Source organism: Macrobrachium rosenbergii, chromosome 54 (assembly GCF_040412425.1).
Source record: "Macrobrachium rosenbergii isolate ZJJX-2024 chromosome 54, ASM4041242v1, whole genome shotgun sequence".
Classification (NCBI taxonomy): domain Eukaryota; kingdom Metazoa; phylum Arthropoda; class Malacostraca; order Decapoda; family Palaemonidae; genus Macrobrachium; species Macrobrachium rosenbergii.
The window spans coordinates 13,992,603-14,007,602 of NC_089794.1; the positions used below are offsets into that span (position 1 = coordinate 13,992,603).

General features: G+C 34.9%; 1 long non-coding RNA gene across 2 annotated transcripts; it reads left to right on the forward strand.

The window, feature by feature from the left end:
* Positions 1 to 1,792: 1,792 nt before the first annotated feature.
* Positions 1,793 to 6,184, forward strand: LOC136834764 (uncharacterized). Of its 2 annotated transcripts, none has more exons than XR_010851873.1 (3): positions 1,793 to 2,075; positions 2,550 to 2,647; positions 5,589 to 6,184. It is a non-coding gene; the product is annotated as an uncharacterized lncRNA (long non-coding RNA). The 2 variants fall into 2 exon arrangements; XR_010851872.1 differs by having other exon boundaries at positions 1,800 to 2,075; positions 2,550 to 2,641.
* The last annotated feature ends 8,816 nt before the right edge of the window (positions 6,185 to 15,000 follow it).

Genomic DNA, 15,000 nt, shown 5'->3' on the forward strand with positions numbered 1-15,000 from the left:
TTCCATATCCCTTCTCTCTCCACTCTAAATTTTTCTTTCCTAGAATATGTTAGGAAATACAAACAGACTCTGATAGCAAAGACAAAGAGGAACATAAATCCCCCAGGTCATTAAATTTCAGGGCGTTAGATACAGTTACTGTGATTAAGAGAGAGAGAGAGAGAGAGAGAGAGAGAGAGAGAGAGAGAGAGAGAGAGAGAGAGAAGCCCTCTCTTCATTTATCAAAATAACGAAACCCGCCCCAGTTACTTCCTAATGAACAGGACGGCGGAAAAAAATTATCTGCCTTGATAACAACCCGGGATACGAAGCGTTTTAGTCTCCCCTCAAATGTAAACACTGCCGTAGACGAAATCTCCTCTCATTAAATCATAATTGTTTTCAGCAGCCTCTGTGTAATTATGGCGCGTAAATTATAGGGTGGGGGGGACATTTCCCTTGTAATCAGTAATGCTAACTAGATTCTTAGTATTCTCTACACACACATAAGTAAATACAAAGTGTTGAGGCACTCGGATGTATACCTTCACAATTTTCTTAATTGCTTGCTCCCTAATAAGCCACGTGAAGCCAATTTGTGCCTTCTTAATTACTTGCTCCCTAATAAGCGATATGACCCACATTATTATGGAATATTGTAACTGGCGCGAACAGGTCTATTGTCTGCGCATGCGCCTAAATGGAACGCTAATTAACACCCTGTAAAAATAGGTCAGGTTTAATGAGCTGTCTCAATATGTCAGTGACATATATAATTCAAAGGCCAATAGGACGTGCGACCTATAGTCTTTGTGTAGCCCAAGTCCAAAGAAAATAACAAATGCAAGGGAAATTAAAAAGTGAACGTTTTGAGACTCGGGAAAATAAATGTGAAGAGAATAACAAGGCATGTCTGTAGAAGGCGCCTTGCACACCTTTAGGCACAAGTCATTGCCAGAGAGGAGACAATTGTAGTACGTGAAGAATTACATAGATATTCTCTCTCTCTCTCTCTCTCTCTCTCTCTCTCTCTCTCTCTCTCTCTCTCTCTCTCTCAGGATAGAAAGGAACGTTCATGTCCACCTAAAACATCTTGACCTCTCAAAGACCACAAGCGAGAGAGAGAGAGAGAGAGAGAGAGAGAGAGAGAGAGAGAAGGGGGGAGTCCTACTCATTACAAGGTTGTTAATACAATTCAATTACGTTCTTCAAAAGAGAGAGGGAGAGGGAGAGAGAGAGAGAGAGAGGTATAATATTTACATCATATCGGTACCCTGAACCATATCCATATTGCCCAAACCTGATAAGTAACAAACATGAAAAAGTCGCAGAGAACTAATATATATTTTTTAGAGTTAAGAGGATCACATTTGCATTTAAAATGCTAATCTCGTCATGTGAAAGTGCCCAGGGCCATTAGTTGCTTTTATGCAACAGTAATGAGATGAGGGAACACGTGCACTTCCATCTACATCAGGAGAGGAGTACTTACGGATAAATATATATATATATATATATATATATATATATATATATATATATATATATATATATATATATATATATATATATATATATTTAATGACTACACCTAGAGACAAACTGTTTTCTGACCAAAATGTATTGTACTGTATTTATTTTTTTATAGAATATCTAAATATTTTTACTGCTTGCTGTAAATGCATTACATTATGAATCAGCATCTTAACGATGTGTATATTTATTTGAAGATTAGCGAAAAGGTCGCAGGCTGAATATTGTTTGCATTGCTTGAAACGGTCACCTGGCGGAAAGAGTGTGAGTTAAACTTTTGGTTGCGTGGCCACTTGATGGTCCTTGACCATGGAAGTCGAAAGCATCTACGCAAGATTCAGATGTTTTGTGGCAAATATCGCTAAATATATCGTCCATCCTTCAGACGTTTGTTGTGGTGAATGTGGAAGTTTGTGTAGAATTCATGGGTGGTACGACATCCGTCATTTGGTCATTCGAGTGGATTTGGGCATTGGCGTCGGGTGTTTCCAGATTTCTTCTTTGCAATTATTGCGCTACTTCGTTCTCGAGTTCCTTACTGTGTGGACGTGTCGTTCTTGAAGGTAATATTGGATCGAGTCGTTCTGTTGTGTTTTGTTGGGTTTTATGTGCACTCAATTTGCGGTTTTCTTGAGATTTAATAGTAAATATTAGTCTGAATTCTTTGATTTTAATTTTAGGTTTTTATAGTACAATTAAAATGATTATTGAAATTTAAGAGTAAATGTTAGTTTGAGTTCTGCGATTGAGTTCTGCGATTTTAATTTTGATTTTTTTCTTGTAAAATTAAAATGTTTCTTGAAATTTAAGAGTAACCTTCGTTTTTCTACGATTTTAATTTGTTTTTTCTAGTATAATAAAAATGGTTTGGTTTAAGCAGGTATGATGCCATAAGTGTACGTTTTTTCATCTTCTAGGTTTTACAATTGGTACGCCATAATATTTTAAGATTAATGTAGCCTAACAGAAATTACAGATATGGTGACGTGCCAGTTTTCTAATATTACCCAGATTTCTAATATGGACTTCGATTTCAGACTCTGCAGTGCGTTATCTACGCTCTTACCGTTAGTTCCTAGACAAGTACTGACTGATTACAGTTAAGCTGCTTACCTGACACTTGAGAGAGGCATTCGTAAGTAAATTTTTATTGGTTTTTATTTTACATTGATAAGAAAAAAGCTCTGAATGCAGTTCAGTTGCTAAGAAAGCTCCACAGAATAGAAAGTTAATTTGTTCAAACGGAAAGAAAATGATCGTGAATAAGAAATTTTTAATTATTGGAGAAATAAACTGTTTTCGGACGCTCGAAATTTAATGTTTAAATGAATAGATAGCGTGTATCACAATTTTGTAAGTGATCTGTGTTGCTTCTAAAATAATCATGAACTATTTTAAGCATTTCATTTAGAATACTTTTGCGATTAAGGTTTTTTTTTAACCCTTTCAAGCGTGCATGGTAGTGCTGATAGATGTAACTTTGTAGTATTTCCAGTTATATAAAGGGTAATTGTAAACCTGCAATCTGAACATTTGGGCTTTGGAGATGTGCTTTTGATATTTTTAAGATGTTAGATTGTATGCATTATTCTTAAGTTCTTTTAACCTAAGGTCCATGAGAGATCAGTTTTAACTGGAGTGGTTCATTGACGTGTTAGTTTTATTCAATATTTGAAGTTCTTAATATAAGGTCCATGAGAGGTCGGCTTTAACAGGAGGAATTCATTGACAATGTTCAGTTTCTTTTTATATTTTTCTTTTAAACCGCTTTCGATAATGGAGTTGTCAGCGATTTTTGTTGAATATAGTACCATCTGTGCTTCACTAAACAGTTATTTCGAAATAAGGTTTGATTTTTTATCGTAGATTACTGATAAATCGGAGAGTAATTCGAATTCTTGCTGTTCAGTAAAAGTGGTCATAACGTTTCAAGGTTGATAATCAGATCATAATTATAAATCTTATGAAAGTGGTCATTACATCTAAGGTTATATCTTAGATTATTGATGAATCAGCGCTTAATTATAATTCGTGAAAAACAATGGTCTTCACTAATGCAGTATTACTTTATTTTGTAACAATTTCTATTTTAAGTTTGCTTTTAGAGCAAGTGATAATCTATTCTTCTCCCATGTATGCTTGGACACATTAAGAAATAAAAATCTTTTGTCGTGAAAATAATTACGTATTCGGCTTTTTTAATTGCTGTAGCTAGGCTACTCGATTTTTTTTTTAAGTTTAACATATTTTGTGATTAAGTAATACGGTGTTTTGGGCCTGAAAATAAAATACTTGCTGATATATTTACTAAATTATTAAAGTTCATCCATTTGTTTTTACTTTTGACGACGGTTTATAGCTAATCAGCTTAACTAATGTTCCATATTTGATACAATTTATATTTAATTTTTATGTGCAGTTCGCATGAACTCAGCGTTTTTAATTATAACTTTGGGGCATGCAGGTTAAATCAGCAATTTTAAGTTATTCTTCCCTGCTGACAGGAATTGACATAAGCCGTTTTTTCAACGTGAAATGCTAGGCATTTTAATCTTATTACTTAATGTAATACCCGTAACTACTCGAAAATTTTAAAATAACATTCATGTAGTGCTTAATTTTTGCCCCAGTCTTAATGCTTCTTAAGTCCACCTTTGCCGGGGTGGCTGTGCTGCCTGACAGACAAAGGTGGACTGAAGGTTGTACATGGCAGACATTTGTCTGCCATGTAGAACTGGAAGCTCAGACAAGCTAATAGAAACATTTTTCTTTCAGAAAATAGGTTTTGATAATGCACAACATTGTGTTGGTGAAATCATATGAAAGTCCCGTTTTAGGTTAAAAGTTTAGAAATTACTGTAGTAGTGAAATAGCTTAAGGAGTTACATTGGTGCGGGGTTGACTGTAGAATTTAGTTGTTAATTCATACCTTGACTTAAACTAAAGGGGTTTCTGAGGCAAAATTTTAAAAGGGGAGGTTTTTTTAGCATGAGGCTTCATCACTACTTTGGCTAATATAAAGTAGAGCTTTTTCTTTTTTTATTTTCATATTGTATTCTTAAATTTTTATTGGTTAGAGTGTATCTCATTTGAGTTCCAAGTTACCTTCAACTGGCAAGTAGTTTATAAAAGTAATTACGCATAATTAACCATAAATGCCAAGTTAGCACTGCTTCCTATATAGAGTAGTAATACATGGAACTAGAGTGGATCTAAGTAACTATAATTCTAAGTTTTTGCTAGTTTCTGTAGCATTCATGGTGAACCGTTCTTGTTAGTTGGACGAGCCGGGTACCACACTAAAAACAATAGGGTTTGCACATATGCTTCAGATTAGAGATCCTTCTTTTTAATGGGGATGGCATAGTATAATTATGGGTAAACTATATGCTGAGCTATTCGTTGGTAAGCATTTTTATGAGCCAGGCAACAGATAAAATGTCATGTGTACACAGTTATTTGTGATGTCAGTTAATTAGTTAAATGGGTTTGACAGTTGACCAAAGAGGACCAGTTTTTTTTTATTTTTTCTAAAGGCGAATTTTGGTAAAATTTAATATCAAAGGAGTGGCAGTCTTCTGAAGCCTCTCAGGAAACCCCAGACATCCTTGTTCTACTGACTGGGTCTGTACCCGGAGGCGAACCCAAAGACTCATTTTTGACTGTCTTATCAGCTTTCCACTGAAGCCTGAGCCTAATCTCGGGGGGTTGTGAATGTCATGTATCACGTCAGAACCCGGAGGGGGTAAGCTCTTTAAAATGATGAAAACTCCAAGTTTGTGGATAGGAGACAAGAGCCAAATGTAATTATTTTGTTAAATGCTTTTAAATGGTTTTCTTAAAGCAAATTTGCAACCTTTTTTTTTACCTTTATATAAAGCTGTTTAAACCAAAATTGTATTTTCTTGCAATATTTTTGTGGAAGTTAAACCCTAAAAGGGTTAGATTTTAATTAGAGCCAAAATACAGTGAAACCCATTTTCAATCATTTTGGATAAAATTAATTTGTTGCATTTTTTGGGTTAGCTTTCAAAACATTCAAGAAGCCTCAGTGTGACTGCCTTTTTTTTTTACAGATTGGAATATTGAATAGCAGTTTTTGCCTAGTTTCTTTTAACCTGGATATAACAGATGATTCTGTTGTAACTGCTGTTGAATGATAAGGTTTCTGGCGACCATGGAGTTTCTCCTAATAAAGGCATGATTAGATGGCAGGTGTATTGACTGAATCAGCTTCAGATGCTTATGCTGTAAGACCATCACGAAATTGTTCCTAATGTTGTCATATTTGATTACAAACAGGTTATAAGTTTTGTTTTTTCCTGACCTAAAATGTTCATCTTAATCATGTAAGAACATTTCTTAGGGTAATGTAAATAAATTTCATCTAATAATAAAAACTTGAACCGCAGATTTCTGTTCGCACATTTTCATAACTACCATGTAGTAGAATTACAACACCGTGTATGTGAACACATTTTTTGGGCTTTGCAGAGTTTTATGTAAAGTGTTTTGAAACTGAGCGAATGAAGCCTATTGTATACAGTTGCTACCCAAGAAATATTGTCAGGCTGACATTATCTGAACAGTTACATAAGAGTCTTGTAAAGAGTTGCTACCCAAGAAATATTCTGTCTAGCTGACGTTATCTGAAGATACATTAAAAGAGAATCTTTGGTCTTGTATTTTTGTATTATTGGTTCCTGCGCTAATAATCCTCAAAATCGATAGCCTATATACAAAAGTTTAAAGATAACGGACAAAATCCGTGGCTATTAAAACTATTCAGATTTTCGTAAAAACGTATTAATATTTTCGCATAATTAACGTGTATTAATGCAAGCAATTGTTTAAACACACGATGTAAGCAGTTTATAACATGTTGAAACAAAAACGCTTAGTAAATGGGTTTAACATGAATCATTAGTAACTAAAGCCCAAAGCTGAGAATAAGAGGCTACGGAAAATATTCAAATGTCAGTACACGACTGACTGAGCTGCTGTCATTCAAAAGTTTCAAGTTGAGGAATCACCGAGAATGGCTCATTAATGGTATAGTATTCAATTGAACTAAATAAGAGTAGAGAAATAGTTTAAGAAGGTTGTCATACAAGAATATAGAACAGAACTGAAATAGACAGAATGAGTAAAATAGTTTAAAAGGTTGTTATATAGAGTATAGAACCCAACTGCTTTAAATTTACTAAGTTTAGAGAGGAAATAATTTAGGAAGATTACCTCAATGTATGAAAGTCGATAGCTTTCAACTGACAAGACTTGAAAGTTGTGAAATCTTAAATCATTAGATGTGGGTGTAGGACTCAACTGCTATAAACTGTTAAGTTTAGAATGGAGCTGAGAAATAATTTCTCATAAACCGAAAGAGATTACTTAGTTTCGAAAAGGAAAACTTCGAGGTAAAACTTTTCCAACTGCTTCATCATAAGCGGGTTTTACACAACTTCCTGGGCGGGTTAGACATGTCTAGCCTCTTTCATGTGACTTTGAGGGTTCGTCTACATGGTCCTAGTGTGTCCCACCGACGTGATCGCTTCTGAGGTCATAGTCACTTTTGTAGTTTTACTAGGTCTGTCAAGTCATACTATACACTACAATTTTTTTAAATAGTTCTAAGTTACTGATTTGTTGTACCACATTCTGACCTATTGCTTCTTACCCGATAATTCTTGGGTCGGTTACGAGGTTAGGTCACTGGTGCTATATCCATGTTCAAAAGAGGGTTAAAGGAGTTTATGTACCTCAGTGTTTGTTTTTTGGTCTCGGCCATCTAATGATGGCCAGATTGTCATGCTTAGATTCTCTAAGAGACCAACGGTTTAGTTAGTATTACTCCCTGGCATTCCCTTGTGGTTACTCAGCCAACCACTGGTCAAACAGTACATAAGCCTAATGGCTTTCCATATCACTCTTTGCCTTAAATGAAACCACTTAAGTTTCTAGAATGCCATATTAAAAGACCTTTATCAAACACTCGTTAAGATTCTCATGGCACGAAGAGAGCAGAAATGCAAGGTTAAAGAACCCTTGGAGGTCATTTGCCACGATGGACTTCAATTGGGAACTAAATTCATTGTCTCATGAGCCTCACTGTACCTAACACTAGCATGTCCCTGCAGTTTGCACCATCTAAGCCCAAGCATGTACTGAATACCAGACGGTTCTAATTCCAGGTCACCAGACCAAACTTTTCAAAAATCCAACTTTTATTTATATATTTCCTGACATTGTGTTACAGTATCCAGTACACACACACTTTCAAAGAGGCTGACTTAACTTTGTTTTTCTTGATTATGTAGTAGGTCTGGGTAGGTTGATAAAAATAGCGTAGGATCAGATTGTCAAGGAGATTAGTGCCTTAAAACGACATTGTTTGGCTCTGCGGCCTAACTCTATTATCCAGCTATAGGACCGGTATGGTAGAGTTTCAGGATCTGACAGTTTTCTATGGCAATTGATAATTCTATATATATATATATATATATATATATATATATATATATATATATATAAGCGATATTAATTGAATATTATATGGTATATGTAACTGATATCAAGTATTTTAATTTATATTATATAATATATGTGTAACTATACATTATACATTATATATAATATAATATAGATATACATTATTTATTATATATAATTATATATATATATATATATATTATATTTTATATATATATATATATATATATATATATATATATATATATATATATATATATATATATATATATATATATATATATATATATATATATATATATATATATATATATATATATATATACATACGAAAATTTGTATTGGTCAGAGTACTGTTTTCCGTAAATTAATTTCTCGCAACACTATCCTCCCCCGCGCCGCCTCATTCCCACGGCAAATGAGACCACACAATTCGTTTGAAAACAAAGGCCTCTACTATTTGTTAAAAGGATCTTTTAATTTACTCTTCAAAAGACCCGGAAAAATTCCATATAATGGATACCGATATTTCGCGCTGCAAATAGAACTCATTTGCAGTTGCATTACCGTGCAAAATGCAAGTCATTTTTATTTGTGGCTGAAAATACATCGGCAGTTGGATCTGTTCGGAAACAGCCGTAGGGAAATTTGTTAAAGGGCTTTACAGTGGATTCACCTGGCATTATGGGAGTCTGGTTCGTAGTTGACAGTTTTTTTTTTTTAGATTTTAGTTATTGTAATTTGCTGTACGCATGGAGTCTGGTTCGTAGTTGACAGTTTTTTTTTTATATATATAGATTTTAGTTATTGTAATTTGTATGTACGCATGTGTGCACGCCTGCACACATATTATTATATATATATATATATATATATATATATATATATATATATATATATATATATATATATATATATATATATATATATATATATATATATATATATATATATATATATATATATATATATATATATTTATATTTGTATGATTTGTTGAGTTGCTATGGAAAACGAGAGGAATACGTGGGCAGCAAAACCTTTTGTGGCGCCGATTTCACTTTCCCAGAACATGCACCAAAGGCTGTGCACTTCACTGTTAACTTTCATCTTCCTACACTTGGATGCGCCGTGCTAAAGCAAACACATATTACACACACACACATATATGTGTGTGTGTGTATGTAGATTGGTTACCCAAAAGGTACCACCTGGCCGGTTTTAAAAAATTTTTCCGCAGTAAGCTTTGTGGTCACCCGAGTTTAATTTCCCTTGAGTGGGCGGTCAGAAGCTTATTTTAGAGGTGATTAACATTTCGTTTTTTCTGTAAAAACACATTGCCATTATCGTTATTAATCATTATAATAATGCAAGAGACAGACAGACAGACCCTTGTTCCGTAGATTTTTAAGTATATCATGAATCCCCGTAGGGGGTAGTGCCGTCAGTGTGCCTCATACTTTGCACTGTAGGCATTACTTAAGGTTCTTTGCAGCGTCCCTTAGGCCCCCAGCTGCTACCCTTTTCATTCCTTTTACTGTACCTCGGTTAAATTCTCTTTCAACCATCTTACTTTCCACCCTCTCCTAACAATTGCTTCCTTAGTGCAACTGCAAAGTTTTCCTCCTCTTACGCCTTTGAAACCTTTTTACTATCAAAATTTCCCTTTCAGCGCTGAATGACCGCATAGGTCCCAGCTCTTGGCCTCTGGCCAAAATTTTATATTCCATTCCATTCCTGTATCATAAATATCTTTAGCCTTTGAAGTTTACTACCCCTTTCCGCAAAAGAAATTGAAGGCCTTTTTATTTGTCTCCTGGCTTTGTCAGAACGTGACTGTTCTTTTCATGTCAGAAATAAATAGCATTAATGCTAATTGAAGTGGAAATGGATCAGTTTGATAATCTCAGATATAAGAAAATGAAAATGGCTTACTTATTTGAAGTTACGTCTTTGAATTATCAGTTCTCTTTACCTTCCAATGCGTCCTTGTCTCTTGATGATTTCTCCTGTTTTTCAGGCGTATGCTATCAGCTATAAAACTAGGTTTGTCCGGTAACGATATGCGTCGGGTCTATCCATTCATGAATATGATCCCTGTCATTTGAATTCTCCTCATTTCTGTGTGTCAGTGGTTCCCAGTGCTTTCGGAACGTAGTTATGCCTTCGTCATCGCGTATTTAAGTTTATTTTTCTGTCTCAGTGACGTTCTCGTCTTATTTATAAATACGAATCAATGCTGAATGGACTTGGATTTGAAGGCGAATAGTCTGTCGTCATTGATGAAGATCATGAGCGTCCCTGTTTGAGGTAATAACTGGTTAGGTTCCCCACATAATATTATGTATGGCAGTGAAACAGTCTTCCACGCAGCATTATAAGCATTGATTCTCATAAGACTGAAATCCCTCTAAGGCAACTTCAATTGGCCATACACAGTTGCTTTAAAGTGTTTTCTTACTTTTACATTAATTTTACTTCTTGCTGATTTGTTTATGCTGTCAGTTTTTCATCTATTTTAACTTTTACTATGCATTTCTCCTCCTCTCCCCTTTTATTTAACCCTTAAACTTTTTAGATTTTTTGGCGGTTGGTTAGCAAAGCAAAAGTCCTTTAAGAAAACAAATAGCTATGCCTGAGATGTGGGTTTAGATCCCGGCAGATGGCAGCTACGTTCATCACATAACTCCATTCAAGTGGTGACCAAAGTTACAATGAAATAGGCGTTTTAGATGTCTTTATTATTATTATTATTATTATTATTATTATTATTATTATTATTATTATTATTATTATTATTATCATCCAGGTTTTGCCCCTAGGTATCCCAAACAATTACCAAATGGAGTTTCGGAACTAACAATTGAAGAGGCAGGTAATTTATTCACTATAGATTATCTGGCGTTGCAACTGCCCTTGTCACCGATAAGAAGACGATGACGGGGAACGAGTTTTAAAACTCCGACGGTGTCACTACAGATTCCCCAAAACCCCCCCCGCCCTTCCCAGCCCTCGTCCCCAATCCCCAATCCCCAATCCCCAATGAAGCATGGGAGAACTTATTTTTTTCTACTCTCCGATAGTGCAATCAATATTGACATTACAGATAAGGGTCGAAAAATGGAAATTCATTGACAACTAAGATGACTTTCCTCAAGATTTAAAAATCTGTGGAAAATTGGAATTGGGAATATTAGAATTTCTAAAGTAACTGTTGTTGTCTTTTATCATTATCAGTTCTTCTTATTCTTCTTCTTCTTCTTCTTCTTCTTCTTCTTCTTCTTCTTCTTCTTCTTCTTCTTCTTCCCATTATTATTATTATCATTATAAGACTCCCGGGCCTTTTCGGAAAAGATATCTTATAATGGGGACCTCCTGACATGATTATAATAAGGACATTTTGGTTCCGCATCTTTAGCCATGAGCTCACCCGTAAATAATACACCTCGTTATTCATACATTTTTTTACGGAGAGAGAGAGAGAGAGAGAGAGAGAGAGAGAGAGAGAGAGAGAGAGAGAGAGAGAGAGAGAGAGAGAAGAATTTGTTTAAAAATCGTTGCTTTCGTGATTTTAGAGAGAGAGAGAGAGAGAGAGAATTTGTTAAAAATCGTTGCTTTCGTGATTTTAGAGAGAGAGAGAGAGAGAGAGAGAGAGAGAATTTGTTAAAAATCGTTGCCTTAGTGATTTTAGAGAGAGAGAGAGAGAGAGAGAGAGAGAGAGAGAGAATTTGTGTTAAAAATCGTTGCTTTCGTGATTTTAGAGAGAGAGAGAGAGAGAGAGAGAGAGAGAGAGAGAGAGAGAGAGAGAGAGAGGCGGGGCAGTTTATGTGATAGAATTGTTGCTTTTGTGATTTTAGAAAGAGAGAGAGAAAGTGGGTGAGTTAGAGGAACTTATGATATCAATGTAAATCTTTTAAAGTTATAAGACTTTTACGTTAGCTAAACAGGGTGGCTTTATAAAGCGTTGCCCTCCAATTTTCACTAAGACTGCATTTTGGGGATAATAGTTTTAGGCCCATGCTCTTTGCTGTGGCTCATCATAGTCAATTAACCACCAGGTATTTAATTTGCTGCTTAGGTGGGGTGAGGCTGGTATAGTAAAACCACAAATTATATATATATATATATATATATATATATATATATATATATATATATATATATATATATATATATATATAAAACCACAAATTATATATATATATATGTATATACACACTTATAAACAGTTGCTAGAGATTGATTCCTAGGGAACATGATCCCCATTAGGAACAGCCAAACGAGCGCTATAGTTAACGTTTTTATTCCACTGGGACGTTTCGGCTTTAACACACTAAGCCATTTTCGACCTAAAATAGAGTCAAACACCAAAACATAAAACTTTATACTAGTAAAATACAAATCAAAGAAAGGTCACACTTAATTTTTTTGAATAATTTTTTGTATATATATATATATGCGTATACCATAAAAATATATATATATATATATATGTATATAATATATATATATATATATATATATATATATATATATATATATATATATATATATATATATATATATATATATATATATATATATATATATATATATATATATATATATATATATATATATATATATATATATATATATCAATAACATATATATATTATCTTGCTAACTTGCAAAGTACAATCATAAAATTCAAAAGAAAACGCACCTATCAACGTTATCACTCGGTCCACAGCCCCGGAAACTCATTCCAGAGCTTCATTGTGAAGAGAAAACCTTCTATCCTACCTGAGGAGGGACTCATTTGTCCTACCTGGCCTTGTGAGCGTTTCCGTGCTTTACGTACGGTCGGTAATCCTTCTCCTTCATAATGACCTGTCTCCCTAAGTACTGTCTCTCGTTACCTGCTATGTAAATACTCATTTTGCTCGGCCGTTACCTGCTCTAGAGAGTTTGTTAGGACTAGGGGGCTTTTCTGTGACTTACTCTGGTAAATTAAGAGGATTTTCTGAGTCCATCTCGGTGTTTGGATGCCGTGTATACGGTATTCTCGTAGTAAGGTGTAGTGCTGTGTTGTATATCGTGTATTCTACGTTCTCGTTGTACTTCGATGGGTCGTAGTACTAATTTTGTATAACGTTTATATCAAGTTCTATTAGTAAGGTATACTGTGGTATCGTATGTCATATGTATTGCATTTCTGTAGTAAGGTACTTAGTGTTACTTTCCTGCTTACTGTAATGCCCAGGGTATGTGACTTCAATGCATTTGGTTTATGCAATTCGCGGTATTTGAATACCGCACATATTTCAATGGTAACTAACTACCGTGCATGCTTTGATAGAATACCCTGCTTATTGTTTACGTCTATAGCACATTCTTAGGGTGCATGAGCATACTGCAGTTTTTAGTTTTCTGTAAAAAAAAAAACTATTTTGCCGGCTTTGAATGTCCGTCCGCACTTTTTACTGTCCGCACTTTGTCTGTCCGCCCTCAGATCTTAAAAACTACTAAGGCTAGACGGTTGCAAATTGGTATGTTGATCATCCACACTCCCATCATCAAACATACCAAATGGCAGTCCTCTAGCCTCAGTAGTTATTATTTTATTTAAGGTTAAAGATAGCCAAAATAGCGCTTCTGGCAACGATATAGGACAGGCCACCACTGGGCCGTTGTTAAAGTTCCGTGGGGCGTGGCTCATACAGCATTGTCCCGAGACCACCGAAAAACAGATCTATTTTGGGTGGCCTTGATTATGCGCTGTACAGAAAACTCTGTTGCGCCACATTTTTTACTGGTTATATGTTGTTTATACAGATTTCTCAAAGTATAGGGTCTAACCTACATTAATGCACTTTTATTGCATTCCTGTCTACCCACTCTCGTCGTCTTTCCCAAATTCTCATCCTATTACTAAAATCTATTAGTCATTTATGCGGACTTCTCTGCATTCTCATATTTTTAAAACTAAATTCATCCATTATTCATGAATTCTCATTCACCACTCTATTGGTCGATTATCTTGACTTTGCAATCTCAACTTTTTTTTTTTAACTTACATTAATCTAGTTTTAATCCATTCTCATCCATTCAGTTTATTAGTCCATTATCCTGCCTCTGCATTCTCGTCTTGTTCAGCTTATATTCATCCAGTTTCAATCAATTCTCATCCATCTTGTTGTTTAACTTATATTCATCCAGTTTCAATGTATTCTCATCCATTCAGTCTATTAATCTATTACCCTGACCATACATTCTCATCTTGTTCAACTTATATTTATCCAGTTCTAATAGATTCTCATCCATTCAGTCTATTAGTCGATTATCCTGACTGTGCATTCTCATCTCGTTTAACTCATATTTATCCAGTTTTAACATATTCTCATCCATCCAAAGTCTCATTATCATATTTCATATTCATGGTGAGCTTCGTCGCGTATGACTGAAGCCATCAGTAACTTCACGAGACGGGAAGGCTGTTACGCAAATTGGTAATATCCTGCATTATTTCCGAGTCGGGCAGACTGGGATTAAGTTAGTTGGAGAGAGAGAGAGAGAGAGAGAGAGAGAGAGAGAGAGAGAGAGAGAGAGAGAGTTTTATTTTTGTTTGTTATTATGGAGCGAAAGTGAGAGACAGGAAGAATGTGTTATTTTATTCTACCTTCTAATTCATGGCAAGAGAAAAATTGTATCTGTCGACTTACTCATTAGGAAGAGATTTAGAGAAAGAGCGGCGAAAGGATTTTTGCGTATATAGTGATTTATTAAGAGAGAGAGAGAGAGAGAGAGAGAGAGAGAGAGAGAGAGAGAGAGAGAGAGAGAGAGAGAGCATAGCATACATATCCAGTGTTTTTACTTATACATTACGAGAGAGAGAGAGAGAGAGAGAGAGAGAGAGGGAGAGAGAGAGAGAGAGAGAGAGAGAGAGAGAGAGAGAGAGAGAGAGAGAGAGAGAGAGAGAGATAAAGAAAGCTTTTCATAAATGACTTCAATCTCTTT